This window comes from Nicotiana tabacum, chromosome 2 (assembly GCF_000715075.1).
Source record: "Nicotiana tabacum cultivar K326 chromosome 2, ASM71507v2, whole genome shotgun sequence".
Classification (NCBI taxonomy): Eukaryota; Viridiplantae; Streptophyta; class Magnoliopsida; order Solanales; family Solanaceae; genus Nicotiana; species Nicotiana tabacum.
In genome coordinates this window covers 129939450-129949469 of record NC_134081.1, presented here as the reverse complement: position 1 = coordinate 129949469, position 10020 = coordinate 129939450, and positions in this window count along the sequence as shown.

Here is a 10020-nt window from a genome sequence, read left to right as displayed (position 1 = left end):
GTGCGAAATCGATCCTGAATAATTTTAACTTTTCCAACGCATCCTGTACCAAATCGGTACCCAACAACCGAGCCTCTCCTGATTCAAATCAGCCAACTGGCGAACGACACCATCTTCCGTATAATGCCTCATATGGAGCCATCTAAATGCTCAACTGGTAGCTGTTATTATAGACAAACTCCGCAAGTTGCAAGAACTGATCCCAAGAACCTCCAAAGTCTATAACACAAGTGCGCTCTGACTGTTCGTTTGTCTGTGGATGAAATGTTGTACTCAACTCAACCCAAGTACCTAACTCATGCCGTATAGCCCTCCATAAGTGCGAAATGAACTACGTACCTCGATCAAAAATGATAGACACGGGCATACCTTGAAGGCGGAGAATCTCCCGGACGTAAATCTCTGCTAACCACTCGGAAGAATAGGTAACTACTACTGGAATTAAATGTGCTGACTTTGTAAACTTGTCCACAATGACACATTCTGTGTCAAACTTTATCTGAGTTCGTGGAAGCTCAACAACAAAATCCATAGTGATACGCTCCCACTACAACTTAGGAATTTCTAAATTCTGATGTAAACCACCAGGTCTCTGATGATCGTACTTGACTGGCTGACAATTTAGACACCGACCTACATATGCAAAAATATCCTTCTTCATTCTCCTCCATCAATAATGTTGCCGCAAATCTTGATATATTTTGGCGGCACCCGGATGAAAAGAATAACTGGAACTGTGAATTAATTAACGAAGCCCATCCACATTAGGAACAATATGACCCTGCATTCGTAGAACCCCATCTTCCCCCACAGCAACATGTTTGGCATTACCGTGTCGTACCGTGTCCTTAAGGACAAGTAAATGAGAATCATTATACTGTCGCTCTTTGATACGCTCATCTATAGAAGACCTAGCGAATGTGCAATCTAGAACCCGATTGGGTTCTGAAACATCTAAACTCACGAACGGATTAGCCAATGTCTTAAAAAATGCAGCTAACGGTCTCTCACCAACCGGAACATATGCAAGACTGCCCATACATACAGCCTTTCTACTCAAAGCATTAGCTACCACATTTGCCTTTCTAGGGTGATACAAAATGGTGATATCATAGTCTTTCAAAAACTCCAACCATCTTCTCTGCCTCAAATTGAGATCTTTTTGCCTCAACAGATACTGTAGGCTACGATGATCAGTGAATACCTCACACGAGACACCGTAAAGGTAATGCCTCCAAATCATCAGTGCATGGACAATGGCTGCCAATTCTAAGTCGTGTACAAGATAATTCTTCTCGTGAACTTTCAAATGCCGCGACGCATATGCAATCACCCTACCATCTTGCATCAATACTACACCAAGCCCAACGCAATATACATCAAAATACACAGTATAAGATCCTGAACCTATGGGTAATACCAACACTAGCGCTGTAGTGAAAGAGGTCATGAGCTTATGAAAGCTCAACTCACATTCATCTGACCATCTGAATGGGGCACCCTTCTGGGTCCATTTGGTCAGTGGGGATGCTATGGACGAAAACCCCTCCACAAACCGGCAATAATAAACTGCCAAATCCACGAAACTCCGGATCTTTGTAGCTAAAGTAGGTCTAGGACAATTCTGAACTGCCTCAATATTCTTAGGATCCACGTTTATGCCTTCTGCCCATACAACATGACCCAAAAAGGCAACTGAGTCTAACAAAAAAATTGCATTTTGAAAATTTGGCATATAACTGATTATTCTTCAAAGTCTGAAGCAGAATTCGAAGATGTTGCTCATGCTCCTATCGACTGCTGGAGTAAATCAAGATATCATCAATGAGTACAACCATAAAATAATCTAAATAGGGTTTGAACACCCGGTTCATCAAATCCGTAAATGTTGCGGGGGCATTTGTCAGCCCAAATAACATCACTAGGAATTCAGTTCCATACCGAGTCTGAAAAGATGTCTTAGGGACATCGGATACCCTAATCTTCAACTGATGGTAACAAGACCTCAAATCAATCTTTGAAAACACCCTGGCATCCTGAAGTTGATCGAATAAGCCGTCAATTCTTGGCAACAGGTATTTGTTTTTGATAGTGGCCTTGTTCAACTACCGATAATCTGTACACATCCGCATAGAGCCATCTTTATTCTTTACAAATAGTATTGGTGCACCCCAGGGTGAGACACTAGGCATAATGAATCCCTGATCAAGCAAGTCTTGTAACTGCTCCTTCAATTCTCTCAACTCCAGCGGGGCCATATGATATGGTGGGATAGAAATGGGCTGAGTGCCCGGAGCTAAATCAATATAGATGTTCATATCTCTGTCGGGTGGCATTCTCGGCAGATCTACAGGAAATACATTTGGAAATTCACGGACAATGAGAACTGAATCCATAGAAGGAACTTTCGTGTTGGGATTGCGAATATAAGCCAAATAAGCTAGACACCCCTTCACGACCATACGCCGAGCTTTCACGTAAGAGATAACCTTGCTGGTAGAATGGCCAAGAGTCCCTTTCCACTCTAGTCGAGGTAACCCTGGCATGGCTAAGGTCACCGTTTTGGCATGACAATCCAATATAGCATGATAAGGTGACAACCAATCCATACCCAAGATGACATCAAAATCTACCATGTCAAGTAGTAGAAGATCCATGCTAGTCTCAAGAATCCTAATAGTAACCACACATGAATGATAGACATGATCTACCATAATAGAATCTCCCACCAGTGTGGACACACACGCAGAAAAAATCAAAGAATCACAAGGTACAACCAGATATGAAGCAAAATAGGAGGACATGTAGGATTAAGTAGATCCTGGATCAAATAGAACTAAATCATCTCTATGGAAAACTTGAACCATACCTGTGATCACAGTATCAGATGACTAGGCCTCAGGCCTAGCTAGAAAAGCATAAAATCGGGGTTGGGCCAAACCACTATGAACCGCATCCTTGGGACGGCCCCTAACTGGCTGGCCTCCACCTCTAACGGCCTAACCTCCACCTCTACCTATCTGACCATTGCCCCTAGCTGGCTGGGCGAGTGGCGGAACAGCTAGTATTGGAATCATAGTATGGGAACCCTACTGCTGTGAATTGCCCGATGCCCGAGGGCAAAATCTAGCAATGTGTCTCGGGTCACCACAAGTATAACAGGTCTTCATCTGTTGTGACTGCTGACCCTGGAACTGGCCATGTCGACCTGGATAACCACTTTGATGACTTTGGATCAGAGGTACATCAATAGGAGCTGGTGGTGCACTGTAAGCTAGCTGGTCGAAATGAGACACGTAAGGGTTGTGACCACCTGAAGTACTGTGGGATGCCTGGAGCGCTGAATGAAACAGCCTATGAGGATGGACTCTACCAAAATTACCCTACCTCCAGATGAGGCACCACTAAACCCACCGAACTGACGAGGCCTCTTATGAGACCTCTGCCCTCTCTACTGTGCAAGAACCATCTCGATCCTCCTCACAATATTACCAGCCAACTGAAAGGAAATCTCACTTCCGGTCTCCTTGGCCATATGAAGCCTAGGGTGAGTGAGTCCCTCAATAAACCTCCTTACTCTCTCTCCCTTAGTAGGTAGTAATAGGAGAGCATGACGGGCTAAATCCACAAAATGAGTCTCTTACTGAGTAGCAGTTATACTACCCTACTGTAGACGCTCAAATTGCCTACGGTAATCCTCTCTCGATGTGATAGGGAGGAACTTCTCTAGAAATTAGGTCAATGTAGGAGCTCCAACTGGCCTGTTCAATGTATAATCTCTCCACCACCTCTTGGCGGAACCCGTCATCTGAAATACAGCAAAATCTACCCCATTGGTCTCAACTATACCCATGTTCCGCAATACCTCATGGCAGCGGTCAAGATAATCCTGTGGGTCCTCGGAAGGTGTTCCACTGAAGTAACCTGGAAAGAGCTTAGTAAACTTATCCGCTCTCAATAATGCCTCAGATGACATGGCAGGCCTATCACCGGCCTGTGCCGCAACAACTGGCTAAACTACCCCAACTGGCAAGGCTGCTGGAGCTAGTTACTGTGGAGCCATCTGCTCAGGAGCGGGAGTAGTGGGAGTTTGTGCTCCTCCCTCAGCTTGTGAGATGGCTGGTGCCACTGGAAATATAGCATTCTGGTCCACACCCTCTATAAGGCTCACCAAAAGGACTAGAGCGTCCTAAAGTACTGGAGTGGCTATGAATCCTTCCGGAACCTGGACTAGTATAACAGATACGGTCTGAGCTGGAATCTCTGCTTCCAAATCCACCTGAGGTTCTACAACAGGTGCTGCTGCTCGAGCTCTAGACTTAGCTCTACCTCTACCTCTGCATCGACCTCTAGTGCGACCTCGGCCTCGACCTCTACCCCTGGTCATAGTTGCCACCAGGGGCTCTGGCCCTTATCCTTCGGTAGATGTATTATGCGTTCTCACTATCTGCGAGAGAATAAGAATAGAATGATTCAATCATCGATGACAGAATAAAATTGCACGATAGAATAAGAAAGAAGTGATATTGTTCCTAAACATCATAGCCTCTGAGAGATATGTACAAACGTCTCCGTACTGATCCTTCAGACTCTACTAAGCTTGCTCGTAACTCGTGATATCTAAGTAATCTAGTGCTCTGATACCAACTTGTCACGACCTGAAATTTCCACCTTCAGGACCGTGATGGTGCCTAACATTTCACTTGCTAGGCAAGGCAACGTTAAAATAATCTTAACTATTTTTAAGCAAATTAAATTAAACAGAGGTCAATTACTGAAATAAAATACGGAAGAGCATAACTACCAAATCATCACAATACATCCCCGAATCTGGTGTCACAAGTGCACGAGCTACTAGAATGATACAAATAAAGGTCTGAATAAAATCCATGTTGTTTGAAAGATATTACACAGCTAAGATAAGATAGAAGGGTACTTCAGAACAACGAACGTTGTGTAGTTATACCTCAAGTCTCCTCTGAGTAGCTGAATCCGAGAACGTCTATGGTACGCCGCTGGGACCAACTCCAAAATCGGCACAAGACGTGCAGAGTGTAGTATGAGTACAACCGACCCCATGTACTCCATAAGTGTCGAGCCTAACCTCGACGAAGTAGTTATGAGGCTATGACAAGACACGTACATAAACAACCTGTACAAGTATATACAAATATGAAGCAACAATAATACAATACATAACAATTTATAAATTGGGAGGGGACATGCGTAGGGGAATGATATAATAATTTCAGCAGGAGAAGTATCACTTAGCAGCCAATTAATTCATCAACAATAAAATGAGCAACTAGTAATATAAAAATGGTACGGCACCACCCTTCGTGCTTTTACTCTCATTCCTCCCATAAAATGATAAATAAATAATAATGATTGGAACGGCATCACCCTTCGTGCTTTTACACTCAAAAATGACACGGCAACACCGTTCGTGCTTTTACACTATTTCTCACCATGACAATGATAGTATAAATAATAAAAATGGCACGGCATCACCCTTCGTTATTTTGCACTCTTTCTCACCATATTCAACAATAATTAAATCAATAAAACTTTCATGAATAATGATCAAATAATTAATAATAAACTTAAGCAGGAATATCTTAATTAAATAAGCAATTATTCAAAATGAAATAAATTCCTCCAGCATGCTTTGACTCAACCACAACGCATAAGTACTTGTCACCTCACATATAAATTATTCCCACACATTAAATCACGTAGCAAATAGACAAATACATTCTATTCCCTCAAGTCAAGGTTAACCTCGACAATTACCACGTTTTGCAACCAAATTCAACATTCCAATAAACCTTTGCCTCGCGAATTCATGTCCGAAATCCTCAAATCTAGTCATAAACAATTCAATACACTCAATACAAATCGTAGGAATTAATTCCATATGAATTTACCACTTTTCTGGATAAAAATCCGAAATTTATCTCAAAACTCAACAGTGGGGCCCACGTCTCGAATCTCAAAAAAACTTACTAAATCCAAACACTCGTTCCGAGACGAGTCTAACCATACAAAAATTATCAAATTATGATGTCATATGGACCTTCAAATCTTAATTTTTTTGTTTTTTGGAAAGTTTTACAAAATTTCAAATTTCGTCAATCTAAATCCGAAATAAATGATGAATATAGACATGGATTTATGAAATATAATCACCTTTGGTTATAGAACACATACCCAATTCAAAGTCGTGAAAAATTCCGTTGAAATCGCCTAAATCCTAGACTCAAAAAGCAAAAATGAGTAAAAATGGTTAACTTCCGATTTTATTGGTTCTGTCCAGGCTTTTTCGCTTCTGCGAACACATGACCGCATCTGCGGTTCCGCTTTTGCAGAAATTGGGGTCGCTTCTGTGGGCTGGCTCACTTCTATGAAGAAGCGTCCGTTTCTGTGCAAGGCTTCCTTTTCCACCTTTTCCCGCTTCTGCAATGCGTCGACCGCTTCTACGACAACCCGTCCACTTCTGCGAGGCGTGGCTCGCTTCTACGAGCTCGCATCTACGGTCTAAATTCCGTAGGTGCGATTACACCAGAAGGCCAAAATATCAGATTTTCCTTATGTCCAAATTTTGATCCGTTAACCATCTGGAATCCACATGAGGCCCCCTGGACCTCAACCAAATACAACAAGTTCTTAAACATCATACAAACTTAGTCGAGACCTCAAATCACATCCAGCTACGCTAAACCCAAGAATCATACCCCAATTCAAGATTAAGGAACTTAAGAATTTTTAACTTCTACATTCGATACCGAAACCTATCAAGTCAAGTCTGATTAACCTCAAATTTTGCACACAAGTCATAAATGACATAACGAACATATTCAAATTCCAAAATCGGATTCCGACCCCGTTATCAAAAAGTAAAATCCGTGGTCAAACTTTGGAAATATTTAGCCTTTAAATTTATAGTTTTCGTTAAATAGTAATAATTTGAGCTAGGGATCTCCAAATTTGATTCCGGGCATACACCCATGTCCCAAATCACGAACGGACCTATCGTAGGTGTCAAGACACTAATCTGACTCTATTTTCTCAAAATGTTGACCAAAGTTAACTTAGTTGAGTCTTAAAGCTCTATTTCACATTTTAATCAATGTTTCATATAATAATTTTCTGGAAAATTATTTAGAATGTGCACGCAAGTCGAGGTGTGATGAATAGTGCTTTTCAATGTCTTATAACATAGAAATGAATGTTTAAATTAAATATAACTTTTTGGGTCATCACACTTCCCTTCAAAGAAAATCAGTTAAAACATTATATTTCCCTTTCAAGTGCTTGACTTGAAACTTGTATGGACAAAACCATTCAGCCCATCCGAGAATTTACGGATTCAGAATGACCTTTGAATTCAACTGTATCATCCTTGGAAAAGCCTTCATAACCATATGTATAAGAAATTGTTAGTGAATTAGAAGAAAATTAAACTTTTTAATCCTATTTTTAACTGCAAGAATCTCCTTGAACGTGGAATGATAGTGTTGTTCAGCACCCTTGAATCTTCCACTAGTGTAACCATATATTTTCTCTGAACATTTTCTTCCTCAAATAAAATTGCGCTCCAATATTCATTACTGGCATCTGTCTGCAATATTTTATTTTCATAGGAGGAAATGTGCAAAGATTCTGACACTTTAAGACATCTCTTTTATTTTTTCTCACTGCATCGTTTTGATCCTTGCCCCATGGCTAGGCATTGTGCTTCAAAATTTCAGTGAGTGGAGAAATATATGTATAGAAATAGGAATAAAATCTCTCACTTAATTTATTATTCTCAAACACTACTGTATTTGCTTCGTTGTGAACCCAATATCGGGGAACTTGAGATGTTCTTTAGAAATATGAGGACATGAGGTGTGTTCTCCATGGGAATAATTCATTCCCAAAAAATCAATCTCTTTTTTTGCAGAAACCATTTTTTGGCTGAAAGGATGATGCCATTTTTTCGCATTAAAGATGAAAAATGATTGAGAAAGTTTATATGCTCCTCCCAAGTATCACTAAATAGTAAAATATCAAGAGTTTATGGGATTTTCGAGATGCCTCTTCAAGGGAATATATGTATCCCTTTATATAGGTGTGCGTTAGGGCTTAGGGTTGACTAACCTCCAAGAAACCCTGATAGACTCCTAGGATTTCAAGAGTCTTGTAGTATTTTGAATTTAGGATTTAGCTTGACCCGTTAAAATTTTGATGTCTACAAATGCCCCTTACTTCAATGTTTGTCGGAGTATAGGCTTGCCAAAACTTGAAGACGAGACTTGAAGTACTCGACCATCACACAAATGAATTTGAAACTTGGAGTTTTTGATTTACAGGAGGAAGAGATGAAGGGCAGAACTGGTCCCAAAAAACTTGAAGACGAGACTTGAAGTACTCGACCATCACACAAATGAATTTGAAACTTGGAGTTTTTGATTTACAGGAGGAAGAGATGAAGGGCAGAACTGGTCCCACTGGGCGTGCCAATTTGGTTGCAACAAATTTGTGTTAGGAAAATAATCGAGTTATTGGTGGTAAAGAAACCAAAAGTGGAGGTGAACCACCCTCAAAAGCCACGACATCCAGTGACCTTGTAGGAGTTTTTACCAAGTTGGTTTCGCACGAAGATTTCCCATGGGGGTATTGATGCCTCATGTTGCCATGCTGACGAAGGGGAAGAAAAGAGTTATGACCTACGGTTGGCACCATCTTCGAAAAAGCTCATCGAGTCCACTCCTCAAGAAGTTAATGCTTGTGAGGAAAAAAGCACGTTCACAAATGACGATCTTCTGCTAGGTTACACTCTTCATAACCACCCATTGTACCTGGTTGGCTATATGTGTGATGAAAGGGTAAATCGAATTTTTGTTGATGGAGGATCCTCAGTGAACATTTTGCCAATTCGCACTGTGAAAGAACTTGGTATTCCCATGAACGAACTCTCAGAAAGTCATGTGATGATCCAAGGATTCAACCAAGGGGGGCAAAGAGCCATAGGTGCGATCAGGTTGGGAATCACCATTGAAGATATGCAATTAAGTGCATGGCTGCATGTGATCAATGCAAAGACTTCATACAACGTCTTGCTCGGAAGGCCTTGGATACATGAGAATAAAGCGGTTCCATCTACCTACCATCAATGTTTGAAATACTACGAGGGTGAAGTCGAGAAAAAGATAGTTGCTGATGATGAGCCATTCACCGAGGCTGAGTCACACTTTGCCGATGCAAAGTTCTACTTGAATAACCGCATTGTGAAGGAGCTAAAAGCTGATGATGGCATGAAAAGCAAGAATAATGAGCCCATAACTAAAAGAGCTGAGGTGATTGCTGTTAGAGCCAAAGCTGTTACTGAGGAGGTACAACCCAACGGGAATAAATCTCATAGAGGGGATATTGCGTCTTATGGCAAGAAAGTAAGTCCTGCATTCCAATATATCCCTAAAAGAATGAAAGATGAAGGCGAATCATCTAATCTCCAAACTAACTTGCTAAAGGAGTTAACTCTTCCGGTAAAACAAATTGAGGCAGTAAAGTTGTCCTCAAATCCACTTGCATGGTTTGTAGCCCAAAATTATTTGCAGAATGTGGCACTCCCCACAAAGCAAACAGATGAAGGTTTTGATCCTAATGCTTACAGGCTATTTGCAAAAGCTGGATATAATCCCAATGAGTTGTTAGAGTTAGGGAAGCTCCCATCAGAAGATGCGATGAGGCAACCACGTTAAGGTTTGGGATACAAGAAACCGTCACCAGTGCGCATCTCCATAAGAAGGGCGAGCAACAATTATATCACAGTAGAAGACGAATCTACCGCTTCTAACAGGCCTTCTGTCTTTGATCGACTTGGAAAATCAACTGTGAGAACTTCTGTATTTGAGAGATTGGGTCCATTAAGGATGGGGAATAAGTTCCAGATAAATCATCGAAATACAAAAACATTCGCTTTGCCCAAAATTCAGAAGATCTCTAAAGATTTCCAAAGTTTTGGTTCCTTCTAGA